Here is a 15,756-nt window from a genome sequence, read left to right on the forward strand (position 1 = left end):
CTGCGATTGCAATTTCAGTTGGTTTAAGGAAAAATGCTGAAAAGGTGATTGATGACAGTAGCAACAAGGTGTATGAATAAGAATAGGATCCGGATTACAGTGTTTGCATTGAATATCCCACACATCTTCAGAAGCTACATCCGTCCTTCCCCATCTTTATCTCCTCTTATCTGTTTATTCATTCTGTCCCACGGAGACGCCGCTCTCCTCATCTTCCGCTCACCGTTCTCCCTCTCTCTTCCTGCAGTCCCTCCGCTGGGGTTAATGAATGACTTGGCAGGAGGCGGTAGCTGTGGCTGTGGGGGAGCTGGGTAGGGCTCGTAGAGGTGAGGAGACACTCTTCCTGTCACCTCCCAGCTACTATTCTCACTCACCAGGCTATGCTGCCACAAAGCCCTGCCAGGAACAGGATGGCACCGGCTTATTGGATTATCTGTTAAAATGACTTCCTATTCCCGGGTAGGGTTTGCACAGCTCTAAAACAACCTGATCTTCAACCAGATTTGTTTATCTCATTGTCAGCCTGTGAAAAGCACAGATGTAATGTGTGAAGAAAAAAAAGGAAACAGGTCAAATGTAACTTAATGTGAAAAAAATGAAGGAAGGTCCGCACAACCAGTGAGCTCCCAAATGTAACTTAACCACTTACACAGAAATGTTTTTTAACCCAGTCAGTCACTTGGTCACTGGTACTTTTATTACTTTTTTTGAGCTAAAAACACAACATAGGCTACAATATAGGCTATATTAGGAAAATGAAACGTCGTTCAGTCAACCGCTCTCACAATGTGTTAATATATGAAATATGATATCTAACTGGCAAAGTTTTAAACTGTGGTTTTTAATACTCTAATGTATAACCAACACATTTCAGTTTGTGGTCTTCATTAGGGTTATTGATTTTAACAGTACCCAATGGAAATGAGCAAAAATGACAAATGTTTGTAATGCATTTGAATGGAAATTCATCTAGTATAACCACCACTACAGCTGCTCATTTAAGAAATATGATCTGACCTCAGTTCCCATAGCCAGGTGAGCTTCATGAAAGACATCAATAGCACCTGAAAGCCAATTTGAGAATCATTGTCTAGCAATGAAAAATATCTCCTTACTGAAATCTGCATCCTCTTGTCTCAGTAGTGAGATGAAGAAACATTATTACCCTGTGTCTTTTTTTGTTTTGTTTTCTGGGATTTCTTAGGCATGGGGGAAGATGTTTGCTAACTCATCTGAACAAGTGAACTCCTACCTTCACCGTATCTTTAACATAACAACAGTCATAAAGCAAAGATAATTCGAGTTGGAAAATCAACTGTTATTACACATATATTGTATTATATATAATAATGGGAGACATGGTAATGGTTAGGACTTCTGCCTCACAGCGAAAAGGTTCATTGCTATGATAAACAGGTATATGTGGGTTAATTCTCCTTCCAGTGTCCTTGGCCGCAGTGCTGATGAAAATCTGGAGATGAATCTGGAGCTTCTAATGTGCTATGTGCTAACGCTAGATGCTGTGAGTATTAGGATGAAAAAAATGCAGAGACCAAATTCCCCTACAGGGATAATAAAGTGAGTTAACCTTTAACATTACTGGTAAATCTTAGATAAAGCGTGTACCCTTTAAATCCAGAAAACCAAGTCTATCAAAAACTGGTGTTCTATGTCAAGAGAAACCCCTCGGCTTAATGATGCTCACTGCAAAAATGAAATGGCATAAAATGATGTACTTAAATGAGATAGAGAATATACAGAGATTTATTTACTAAGAAAATTGGAGGCATTTCTCTATTTTTCCCCCTAGATACATATTACTCACTTTTGCACCTGCAATAACCCAGTATCTGATGTGCCAACAGCCCTTTTTTTCTACCTGATGAATTCACTGAAATAAGAACCTTCTCCGGTCTTTTGTGAATCCCCTAATGGTAGTTCATATGCTTACATTGCTAATGGGCACAGATTTGAAAGCTATCATAATCCTTTTGAAAAAATAAAAAAAGTAGCAGATCACTGACTTTATAAACTGTCTCTCTTATCTGCCTGCGAGGTGTTTATGCAAGGTGTGTGTGTGTGTTTGTGTTTGCAGGGGTCTGAGAGATGGGCTTCAGTAAAGCACCACAGTGAGCTAGAAGCAGGCATTGGAGAAAGACTCAGGGCAAAGACACAAACAGACAAATGAGCTGATTTGTTGGCTGATTGAGCACCGCTCGTCGATTAAAACCCTTTCAATGTTTGCTGTGCTGAAAAACAAGAAAGGCAAAGGGGAGAGGGAAAAAAAGACAGAAAGAAAGACGGAAAGAAAGTGAGCAACTCAGAAAAAAAAAAGCAGTGAAAGAGCGAACTGGGAGACAGAAGGAGGCCGCCTCAGAGACAAAAGCTTTTTGAAACCTCACAAAGGCCTAGATGCTAGTTGTCATTTGACTTGCGGGAATTTTAGAAATGACAACCCCCCCAAGTTGAAAGAAAAAGAACAAACAAAAAAAGGGGTGGGGGGTGAGATGGCCTGGAGGGGAGGACTGAAATACTTTTTGGAGAGAAGTGGAGAGTTGAGCTGAGGAGGAGGAGGAGAAGGGGGAGGTGGGGGAGGTGGGATTGAACATTTTGGTGCTTGTGCGTTTATATGCATCGCCGCAACTCCGGGTATGACTTGTGAGTATGTCTCCGCCTATGTCACCCAGAACAACAGTTGTCATGGGAACACTGCTGTCAGAGGAATGGCCGTATTTCCATCACACAGTCTTTGTTCTTCTTGTTAATGTAATACAGTATCACTCCATTGCACTCCAACACACACATACACAGAGGTTACTTTGGAATCTATTTTGAGGAACAAAGAGGACAAGTTATTGTAAGTGCTTGAACAGAATGCGGTTGGACTTGATTCTTCTTTTTGTTTTTTGTTTTTTTTTGTTCAAGGACCATCAAAGAAGTCCAGTTGGCTTCTACTCAACCACATTACCATGACCTGGATGGCATTAACACATACACTGTAATTTCTGATATAAAATTCCAGAAAGTACAACTGAATAAAAGCTTTACACATTCCTCAATGACCAAGGATTCTCCTTTGGCATGAATAGTGCTATCCTTGAGTTTTGCCTTTTGTCTGATTGAAGATTTTATACCTTTTACAGATCTGTGTGAGGAAGAGCTTTTGTTCTCACGCAATTATGGTGGGCTGTGACTCTGAACACATACATTGTTTTATCGTATTATTACACTTTCTATATGATCAGCTACATTTCAATTTATTATACTTTATTTAATTCATTATATTTCTACTGCCATGGTCACTAACTTAGGTGCCGTTGTCTTTTTTTCTGTTAAGATAGAGACTGTTGTATATTGAATGTTGTTTGGTACTGATTTGTCATTTTAATTGAAACATTGATACTAACATTTTCCACCAGCAGATACTTGGTAACTGGCATGCTTGTAATTTTCACATAATTCATACAAAAAGCCATGGGAGATTTTAGACAACATTTTTACAGCCTTTGGTCGACCATTAATAAACACAGTGTTAAACAACTGGTACAACTTCAGACTTGTTATAACTTATTTTATGACTAGACATTAACATAATACGTAACTACATTATTTTGAAATTTTATCCACCGATCTGTCAAAATTTCCAGGTAGCATTAGCTAAAAGTTTGTTGGTTCACATGCTAGGGTGAGATTTTTACAATACGTATCATGTGCTTATAAGATTGTATATGCAATGGGGGTCTTCTACAACAAAGGTTAACTCGCTTTATTATTATCATAGGGAAATTTAGCCCCTGCGTTTTACCCATATTTCACACAGCACCTAGCTTTAGAATTAGCATGAACCATTAGCGTTAGCACTTAGCAAATAGAAGTTCTGAGCTGCCTTTGAAGGTGCTCAAAGGTCAATTACGGATCTTCATCATACTGACAGAAAAACGAACCCACATATGCCTGTTTTTGAAAGCAGGGGAAACCAGAAGACCCAGAGGACATGCACCATGGAGAAAGCAGGCAAACTCAAATTGTGCAACTGGGAATTAATAATGGAACTTTTGAGCTGTGAAGGGGAAATGCGAACCACTACACCACTGTGCCACCCAGTGGCCCACCTCCTCAGCTGCAGGGGCCGGCAAATCTACTGTTGGTCCTTTAATGCATGTCATTCCTTCTCATAATCTGAATAAAGCATAAATGCCTATAAATTATCTATGATATAACTGAGTACAAGGTTGAAGAGTCAGCCTGTGAATGAAGGATCAGCAGTTCAGTTACCCGGGCCGGCAGAATTGGTAGCTTATGTGATACACACTGCTTCAGTGTGTGGTGTGTTCCTGCATGTCCACATATTATATGTGTGTGTGTGTGTGTGTGTGTGTATATGTATATGTATATGAAATATGTGTTCTTGCCAACCTGGGTGGTGCCTCCTTCGGGCTTGGGCCCTCCCCCTGGGAGCCTGAGGGTTCTGCGCAGGATCTTAGCTGCTCCTAGGACTCTAGGACTGTGCTGTTTTGGACACAGATCTCAGATGTTGCTCCTCATATCTGCTTGCGCCATCCTCTCAGCTTGGGGGTCACTGCCCCTAGTGCCCTGATCACTACTGGCACCACTGTTTCCTTCACACCCCACATTTTCTCTGTCTCCTCTTTTAGCCCTTGGTACTTCTTGAGCTTCTTGTGTTCTTTCTTTCTGATGTTGCTATCACTTGGGATTGCTACATCTATCACTACCACTGTTTTCTGATGTTTATCAACCACCACTGTGTCAGGCTGATTGGTCATCACAATTTTGTCTGGATCTGGAAGACCCTGGTAGACCCTGGCCACTATTGCTCTGGTGTCCAGGGCCTGTTCTTATGTAGCCATGAGTAGTACCTCTGTGCTGTCTTTCAATCCAGCCTTTTCCAGCCACTGGCATATTTTCTTGATATCAGCCACTTCCTCAATTTGCCGGTGGTACATGCCATGCAGGGGTTTGTCCTTCCATGATAGCCCCTCAGGCTCCTCCTCCTTACTGGGCTTTTGTTGCCTGAGACATTCACGTAGCAGTTGGTCAATGGGGGCATCTTTATACGAGTGTATATATATATATATATATATATATATATATATATATATATATATATATATATATATATATGACAAATAGCCTAAATATTCTTCATCTTAATCCATAATTATACAAATGGGTGACAAATTACAGACTATAGATTTTATGGCTTTCAAAGATAAAAGCAGATGGCAAAATGTTGCAATATCTGGTTACAGCTAAAGCAGGGGTCAGCAACCCTGGTCCTTGTAATGGCTAAATTACTTATATCCATGTATATCCATATATATTTGCATGAATTTTAAATATCATATATCATAATTCTATTCCAGATATTTTCACATGCATACACATGTCACTGTGTATTATAGAGCAGTTTTGACCTCTTCTGTGTTGTGTCCAGAGTAGAAGGCCAGGCCGACACCTGGGTAGGATAGAGATGATTTCTCACAGGGGTCTTATCTCGAAGTTCCTGGCGCTAACCAAAACTCTTTCGACACACCATAATTTTCTCATGGGAGACAGAAGACTACATTGTGACTTGTATTTTTGGGTTCAGACAGCCTCAGCCTTTGTCTGAGGTGTATCTCTTTCTTGGAGCTCCAATAAAGTGAATACGTATGACACTGAACGCTTGAACTGACCCTTCTTTATTGAAGATGAATTAGGAGAGTATTATTTTTCCATAACATCCTAGAGAGCCACTGTCCTGCATGTTTTAGATGTTTCCTTCTTCCAGCACACCAGATGGTCATTACCGGGCTTCTGCAGAGCTTGATGATAGGCTTCTCATTTGAATCAGGTGTGCTGGAAGAGGGATACATCTAAAACATGCAGAATAGTGGCTCTCTAGGACCCGGGTTGCTGACCCCTGGGCTAAAGGATGGTGGTCATTTGTTGCAAAGTGAGAGAGGTTAAAAGATACCTGTGGTCCCAATTTTGCAAAAATATTCTGGGTCATAATTCAAATATTTGTTGAGTTATGAATTAATCCTAGGATTAGGATTAATTGAAAAGGTGCCTTTTGTGAGTGAGCTGGCAGACACTGACCAGTTTTCCAAAGAAGAATGGAGTAAAATTGTAGTGTAGGGGATGTCTGATAGAGATCTATCCACACAAACTGTCACAAATGTGTCAGATTGTGGAGGAGTGGGTGAATATTTATACAACTCTCTATTTTACATTATATATATTTCTTAATTAATTACTGCCAAAAAGCAAGCAAACAAACAAGCAAACAAAAATTACCATAATCGATGTATTTATATTGACCATTTCTAAGTAATAACTGGGGAAAACAGACAGGGTTGGGGGATGTCTTTTTTCTCAAGTCGTGAGGCGTCCATTTACATAAATTTACACTATTGTAACAGTGTTATCATCAGTTTAGCTTCCCTGTTTACAACTATGCTGGTGCAAACACTCAGTCTTCAGTGAGAATGGTTAAATGTGTTTGTCCCATGTACATGTTATACAAACATTTATTAAATCCTTAGGCCGCGACATATCAACAAAACAAAACTGCAGAAATTCCAGTCAGCTGGAGTCTTCAGATTACTCAAAAAAACATGTATAATAAACTAATATTTGTATCATTAATCTGTATTATTTAAACGTAAATAGCAAAACATGTTGCAGGTAGTACTCATCAGTTATGTCCATCGGCATATAATAAATGTCAATTAAAGCAAATCTGTGAAATCAGTCTTGGCCAAGTAAATGTCATGCTGCATACATAAATATACATAGCTGACAGTAATGTCACAGGTGTGTCAAGATAAAGTGCTTCAGTGTAGCAGTGGTTCAGATCAGTTAATGTGCTGAATATATTTTACATAAAACATCCATAATGCGTGGTTAATATTTTATTCCTAGAACAATTTCAGCTAGGACGATTAAAGTCATGGTCATGATTACGACATTAATTGTGCTTTGTGTATTACTTATGAGTAAATTCAGTTTAAAAAATTGCCATAAATGCACCACACTGGACCTTTTTATTACATGCCTCAGGGCTCCACAGACGGTGGATGCTTCCAAAAAAGGACTAAAAACCTTCCTTTTTAGAAAAGCCTTTTCTGGTTGATTTTATCTGATTTTATCTGTTGTTTTTTTATTGTATATTGTTGCAATTTGTGTGGTTGTTTTCGTATTGTGCACTTTGAGATTTGGTGTCAAATGTAAAGTGCATTACAAATAAAATTTATAATAATATCAATAATAATAATAATAATAATAATAATTATTATTATTATTATTATTATTATTATTATTATTATTATTATTATTATTATTATGAATTACATGTGTGGGCAGAACCCACTGGGGCAGCCATTGCTGGGTGCAAGTGACGTAGCTGTTGCTGATTTCAGATGATGAGTGTGAGTAAACAAGTGGCAGTAAGTGTGCAAAATTAAGTGGAAAGTATGCGTTTGTGCAGCCGTAAACTTAGCATTCTGCCATTGTCCTAGGGATAATGTGTCATCTTATACTGGTGTCTGCTGCACTTAGTCAGTAACCCGTTCATCACAGCTCAGGTAATTGGACTGTACAACGAGGTTTCGTCACTACCAGTGCTGGAACAGTCTATGAAGGAGGCAACATATCGTTGATTGTGCCTGACTGAAAGAACAGTGACTCAGTATTGACAATGGGCTGTAACATAAGTTTCCAGATGGAACTGCTAGTATTATACGTGATATTTTCAAATAGCTAGCAATGAAAATTCACAACAGGTACGATTTAACCCTTCTACGCCAAACGTATCATATTTGATACATGAGTTTTGAAGTGATATTTTTTTCCTGAAAATCCTGATGTATACAATTAGATACATGCAATACATGGTTAATCCACCAGGTGGAGGAATTTGTTCACCAGAGGTCTTTCCAGTGACACTACAAGATTGTCATTTATGAGGAAGGAGGCAGAACTTTACCAGTTTTGAAAAGGAATTAACAATTTGTTAGACATGTTTGTGTTATATTATGTTTTTGTTTCTTCAAAAATAATAATATTTGAGCATTGAGACCCAGTGTATCAAATATGATACAAAATTGAAACTCACACATGGAAATTGATATTTGAAAAAAAAAAAAAGGTTGTTCAGAGGGACCAATAAATGGTCCAGTTTCAAAGTTTTCTGTCAATGATTTAATGGCTGAGGCTTCACAGGGTTAATGAATAAATTGTGTTGGTCAAAAGAAGATAATTTTAATCATTGATTTCAGACTGAAAGATGACATTTTTTTTGCGGTTGCATGTGAATATTTGCAGATTTTCTTTAACATCTGCCATATTAAACTGCATTTGTGTGGGCTAAGATTCTTGAATGCTAGATTGTTGTGCTATTTTATGCATTTATCTTTGAATTAATCATCAAAACAATCAGCAAAATCATGAGTTGCTGTGCTAAAGCCAGTATTTTATTTGTGTATGAGTCTGCTGCTTGTGTATTTGTTTGTGTGTGTTTGGTGCAGATGCAGGCATACCGATGTGGCTTGTTTTCTTTCTTTCCATTAGGGCACACAGAGCACTGGTACAGAAGATGGTAAATTCATTATCCTTCTACTACAGAAAATACATTATTTAATCTTTTGCCAATTCCAAAGTGAAACCTACTGCATCCCATCAATTTACCCACTTTACTTCACTTACTTTAGCATGAAAATAAGACTCTCAATATCTCTTTGAATCACTACTGTTATTTGTGCATTGTGACTGGAAGAGGGCTTTGTTATCGCTACATTGAAGAAAGGCTCATTCTCTAACCCTCTCTCAATTCGTCCATAACATAGAACAGAATAAGTAGTGACGGGTTAGTTTGTCTTGGGGGTTGTTATTATGATTTTGTTTATTTGTTTTCCTTATTTTGCGGTGGGTTTTTCACCATGCAGAAGCTACTTAGAATATCAATAGCAGGCCAGATGCATCTGGCACATTCTCTGTTTTCCTCAGGTGCCCACTAAGCAACCACAGCATTTTCTTTCTTTTTTTTCACCCCTCGACTTTTCATTCTCCTCTCCTCATCTTTCAATATGGTGATTTTTAATCACCTAATATCATGGCACAATGAACAGATTGCCATGAGTCGCAAGTGGAGGCAGCATGAGACACAACAAAGAAAGGGAGTGGGAGAGGCAGCCCTGCTTTAATTAAAAAAATCGAATCTGATTGGTGTGAATGTTTGCTTGGTGGGTCCATTTTTTTTTTTCCAATGTCTGCCTATGATTGTGAAATGGCTCATATTTTATTGCGCACTTGCATTTGTTTGTTTGAGTACAAGACAGCGACCAATATACACAAAGTAGGAGGTGGAAATTCTCCTTACTTATCAGCCTTGATGTAAATATGATTTAGTCATTATTAAATTAAAGACAAAACAAATCCAGCACTGGAGCATAACGTCTTCCACACCTACTTTCACACAAGATACTGAAAGATACAACTTAACCTTCTAATGGTGCTTTTACAAACTTTGCAAAATTGTTGAAATTCAGCCATTACCACAGTCTGTAACACTATGTTTTTACATAGACACACTTACCACGATTATATTAAATTTTCTTTTTACTAAATTATTGTACTTTAACAGTGAAGTAATTTGTGTCCATTCTTGCTGTCTCCAAGACTTAAGCTGCTCATCAGTCTGTGGTGACCGCTGTCTGAGTCTCCATTTCATTATCTCTATACATTTTAAATGTACAACTGAAATTTTAAAACAGATGTAGACTACAACGGGACCGTCCAGCTCCAGCACTCTTTGACTATGAAGCCATACTCAAGAACCTGGTGCAAAAATGAGGTCTGGCATCATCCAAATGAAAAAAACACAGATTTCAAGGAAAAGATGTCGACTTTGTTGAGTTGATGGGAGGATGTGTCTCTGTCTTCTCTGTATGTCTCTCGTTCACATTGATGGTCCCTTCACACATATACAGGTCAGACATGTGGACACTGACCCAGACCATCAGAGATGCTACTTTTAAACCTTTTACTGATATAGATGACCATTTTCATCTTGGTGGTGGATTAATTTGCTCACAGCATACATTTCCAGTGTTTTTCAGTCCATCTGACATGAGCTTGGGTCAAAAAGAATTCTATAGTATTTCTGAACAGAATTGATGTTCTTCTTCATCAGTGTGTTATACGGTTTTAGGCCGAATTTCTGTGTGCAGTAATGGACTGTGTTAATAAACAATGTTTGTTTCAAAGTCCTCCTTTGTATTCATCATGGTAATATGGCAGTTTTTCATGCAATACCCCCTGAGGGTCAAAGGTCACATACATTTTACAGTGGTATCCAACCTTGGTCTTTACACAGTGAGATTTATCCAGACATATCCATACTTTTGTCAGTTAAATACAATTTTAATTGAATTAAGAAATCACAGATTTTAGTTTTTGTTGCATTTTAGAAAATGTACCAACTTTTCTCAAAATATAGTTACTATCCTGAAAAAGGAAAAAGCCCTGGCTATAGACTACCAGATCTATAATGTACTTTCTTCTATTATTATTTAATATATAGTAGATATAGCTGAAAACAAACCAAGCAGAAAAGACTGAACAACTGACGTACTGAGACGCAAGAGTTGGCAGCTAACAAGCAGAGAAAACTGTGCAATATTTATACTATGCTACAGATATAAGCCTTACTTAAGGAAGTCAAACACTCTGGGGGAGCAGATAGTTACAAGATTCAGTGATACATGGCTGGATGTGATGAATAATGGTGAGCTGTGGCAGGCTCAGTACCATGGACAGCAACTTAACAGGCCCCTTAGTTACAGAGCAAGACTAAACAGCACCATGGACAGCAGCCAGGGTCACAGAAACTCTTACTCTTAACTTTTTACCAATCACTAGCACATCAGTGCAGCTCTGTCATTCTTGTTACAGCTTATGTTTGACACGCAGAAAATGTGCAAACTACAGCTCATGTACCGTATGTCAAGTGTTAAATTACTTTCGACGTGGGCAGAATGTTTTCTTTATTTGCTTGTGTTTTGTCTCGAAAAATTCATGAAATAATGGTTGTAGTAGCTCCTGAACATCTCTCCAGGCTTGAAATGAAAAATTTCTTTCCAAGTTTCTTGTCTTATGTGTTCTTATTTTACAATGTAGCACCCAGTATAAATAGTACGGATGGAAAGATTCACGGATTTGTACCGATGCATCTGCATTAAAGCTGAAGATGTGAGTAACCCAACTGCAAAGGTGTGCACTACGTACAGCTGGGGATGCTAGTAACATATTTGCATCAGAAAAACAGATTTATTTATATATGTTTCTTAGTAGAGGCCCTATGCTTTCTTTTCTTTAGAAAGGTGATAAGTAATGTGTGATAGGTATTTAATATTTAACAGCAGATTGATTCCTCCTCTCTAAACTCTTTCTCTAGCACAGATGTTATGTCTGCAACTGCTGATGAGCAGTTCTCTCATGACCATAGCTCACGCAAGGAAGTAAAGCATTAGGCTGCTGCAAATACTGTGTTATAGACATGGAACTTGAGACAGAACAGAAAAAAAACACTTGTTTATGAACAGCTACAAGTCTGGTTGACATGGGGAAAAGAGTTTGTAAAAGTGGCTGCATCTCCATAAAATTTCAAGCTAAGTCAAAACATTTTTTGTGTGTTCTTTCCAGGTACTCTTGTTTCCTCCCACCATCCAAAGACATGTACCTTAATAGGTTAATCAGTCTAAAGCACCCATAGTTGTGAATGAGAGAATGCCTGTTAGTCTGTATATGTCAGTCCTGTGATGATTTGGTGACACATCCAAGGAGTAAGCCACCTTCTAGACAGGTCAGAGAATGAATGAATGAATTCATTAATTCATGGTTGAACAAATTTATGAATAAACAAAGGAATACATTAATAAGCTCTGTTGTTGTTTACATATAAAATGGTTGTGATTTATTTATTTCACAGATGAGACAGACACATGAACCTGTTGTGTAAAATGCACGTTTTCATACTTTATTGGAATACTAGACTTTAAAATAAAATGGGAATATCCCCAGAAATATCTCAACCAGCAGGTCATCAGTCATCTGATGTTTCGTATCAATATTTGCTGTGTTTATGTTTCCCCTATGCATATTTAGAAAAATAATAATAATCTAAAAAATTCAATAGGTATTATTTGAGATGGTTTGATTCATGCGTTGAATCAAGAATCTACATTATAGACACTATAGGGGTGAACTGGTAGCCTAATTTTATTTTATTTTTATATATTTGTTAATGTCATTTGTTAATCAGATTATTGGTATTGATATATGTATTGCATCAGCCTCACTGACAGATTAATATCCATACTAAATACAGTAGTATAGGCCACCATTAATATACAAACAGGCATCACCTGTTCGCACATTACAGATCATATCACCCTCAGCCATCTGACTCTTGCGCTTAGCAATAGTTTCATTAAATGTCCACCTCATCAGCCACCATGTACTGGACAATATGTTTTACCAGCTGGAGATATTCACTTAATATGTGTGGTTGGTGAAAATAATATTACAAGAGGTTAAAAGGAGGCTTTGAGTGCCCACACAGGAACGACCATTTGCTGCTTCAACACATCATAACAGTTTGGATGACTCTCATTAGAGTCATAAGGCGGAGCCATTTCACCACTGGCTACTCCTACAACATTTGAACTGGACCCTTTTTGTGCCACTTCATCAGGTGTTTCTTTCCTCAGTAATTCATTTGTATTAGCTATGATGCAAATCTCATGCTGATCAATTCCCAGTGCCTCACTTTACTGACTCATTTATGCAGCCTGATGATTAAAGAAATCTTTCTGAGATGAAGGATAGATGGATGCAGCCTAGGACAAATGATTTTAGAACAGTTTTTTTTTTTTTTTATGTACAGTATATATGTGCAGTATGTATGTATGCATGTGTGTGTGTTCGTATGTGTGTGTATATGTATGTATGTATGTATGTATGTATGTATGTATGTATGTATGTTTGTATGAATGTATGTATGTATGTATGTACTTATTTATTTATTTGTTTGTTTGTTTTTACTTTTTTGTTCAGTTTTGCTGCAGTATTCAATAGCTTTTGGAACCACTGGGTAAGAATTCCCTAATAACCTTTCAGCATATTGTAATTCAAGACTCCTTCCCCCATCCCCTGGACTCTGTTCTATAGAACAGTGGTGCCCAAACTATTTTAAATCAAGAGCTACTTTAAAAGTTACTAGTTTGTTGAGATCTACTAGTTATATACATAGATACACCCAGATATAATAAAAAAAATATATAATATTTTGTGAGTCGCTGAAACATGACAACTGAGGCTGAGGTCATCAGTAAACAAATCAGGAATTAACTAGTCATAAAAATATTAGCTAACCTTGTCATTGCTGGTCACAGGGATCATGCTAACTAGCTTTTTGAAAGCAGGGTTAGGGTTAGTAATGAGCATACGTCTATGTGGCCAATGTACTGTCTTCTGCCATCTTCACCCACTGGCTGAACACCAACAGGAAATAGAACTTTCCTGCCGCATTTTTGATTTCTTAAGGTCTCATGGCTTTATTGTTTTTTGTTGTTTTTTTTCCCATTTGACCAAATATATTATGGCTGAAAAGTATGTTGTAATTCAAGCACTACTGAACATGTTCCAAGTAATATATTACTGAAAATTGATCAGTAATGCCTTACACTACTGTGTTACAGCAAAAAGTAATCAGTTACTGAATGCATTACTTTTATAATGTGTTACTCTGATTGTGAATTACATGTAATGAGAGATGCAGTCAAGTCACTGTTTCACATAAAACTTGGTGTTAGTTTTCTATCCATACCACAAATTGCAACCTTCTTGGTACAGTGCAAAATTATCTTTAATTCTGATGAAGTTCATGTGTGTTTGTAGTGGCACAATTTTCAGTTGTCTTACCATTGACACTTCATGTGTTTTCCATTGTTAAGGCCCATGAAGCAGAGCAGAGGGGGTGGGTCTTCAGCTCTCTATCAGTGTTTTCAGACAGGTAGAAGAGTTGAACACATGACTGACATGGCATCAGGTAATCTATATTTATATTTCATCTTTTGATTTGGACTGAAAGGAACTGATATCAACTCCTGCAACTTTAACAAATACAGAGTTGTAAATTTAATGTGATTAAATTGGCTGAATTATGATTCCTGGGGTGTCATAAATAGAGGGTTGGGCTGTGGAAAATGAAAATGTGCAATCATTTAGTTTACTTGTTCTAATTACATTATATTATAATCATGTCAAGCAAAAGCTTCGTAAAAATTTAGCAGCTCACTGATTAAAATCTAAGCAGGATTATGTTGAGTTTGAGAAAACAGTAAAAAATAAAGGGAAATGGCAGACTAAGGTAAAGTTGTTGAAGAGTTTGTTTTTGTTTTTTTTTCCTTTTCCACGTATTTATTTATTTATTTTTTTCACAATCGTCTTTAAACTCCTTATCCCAATGTTCTGACAGTGGTTATCAAACTTCTGAGAAATTAAATCTTTAACATCTATATTATCTGGTTATGTCATAACTAGATAATGCAATTGATTTCTTTACTGACAGAGGGTTAAATGAATTCCAAAGAAATATAGTGAAGAAGTATTACATGGTGCAGTTTGATGTAGCACAGTACTGTTTGAAAGTAATGACTCCAGCCGTTGAGTTAAGGTGCCTTTCCTTACCTGAGATACAGTGGAAAGAAAGGCACAGCATCACACATTTATCATCTGACTGTCTCAAGAAATTTTAGAACTCTTTGTTCACCCATATTTATACGTTTTTGATCTTGTGCAGCACAAATCAAAAAGTAATAGTACTGAATGTGTGTAAGGGAGAGAGAACAGAGAGGTAGTGATGAGGTCATTTAAGGTTGAATTGAAAAGAAAAATGTTTTTTATTATCGGGATTTTCATTTTTACAAATACCGGGACTGGGGGAAAAAATGCACTGAATATATCCAATTTCTGCAAGATCACAATCAGTTCCCAGATAAGAAACTTAACTGATGATAAGCTATTACAAAAGTAATATGTACCACAGTCAATGTATATCTTTCTCTTTACTAGAGTTGATCTCACAGATACATTTCCAATCTGCCACAGATGGCATCATGTCAGATAACTTTAATATCAGACCAAGCATCAGTTTCACCAGCCCCATTCCATATCACCTTATGTACACACACACCTATGCACCCCTGTATGTAGAACAGCTTGTTAATTAAAAAAAAAAAAAACTTGATTGAACACGTAGCGAAAAGAGAGTTGTTTCTAATTTACTAAAGATCATTGTTTTAACTGTCAATGAATAACTGAATAATAATACTTTCATTAATTTTAGGAAAAATCAAATGAGATACATTGCAAAAACAAAGACAATCCATTGTTACTTCAGTGTCACCATCAAACCCTTGACATACCTTCGACATGCCTGTCAAAACTTTGGAAACACTTAGGGCTGGATCTACTAAAGGTTTGCATGTATAAAAATGTGTGTGAACTCATTGTACACGCAAAAAAATGTACAAACTGATTTACTAACAGTGCACCCTAAAGGTTGTATCTTTTACAGGTGCAAAATATCTGCATCCAGTTAGTGCGTTTGCCACAGTGAATATGCAATATGGGGCATTTACACGCAATTGTGCGAGCGCTGGGAGGAGAAAATGTAAATATAATAGTGTA

Source organism: Sphaeramia orbicularis, chromosome 1 (assembly GCF_902148855.1).
Source record: "Sphaeramia orbicularis chromosome 1, fSphaOr1.1, whole genome shotgun sequence".
Classification (NCBI taxonomy): Eukaryota; Metazoa; Chordata; class Actinopteri; order Kurtiformes; family Apogonidae; genus Sphaeramia; species Sphaeramia orbicularis.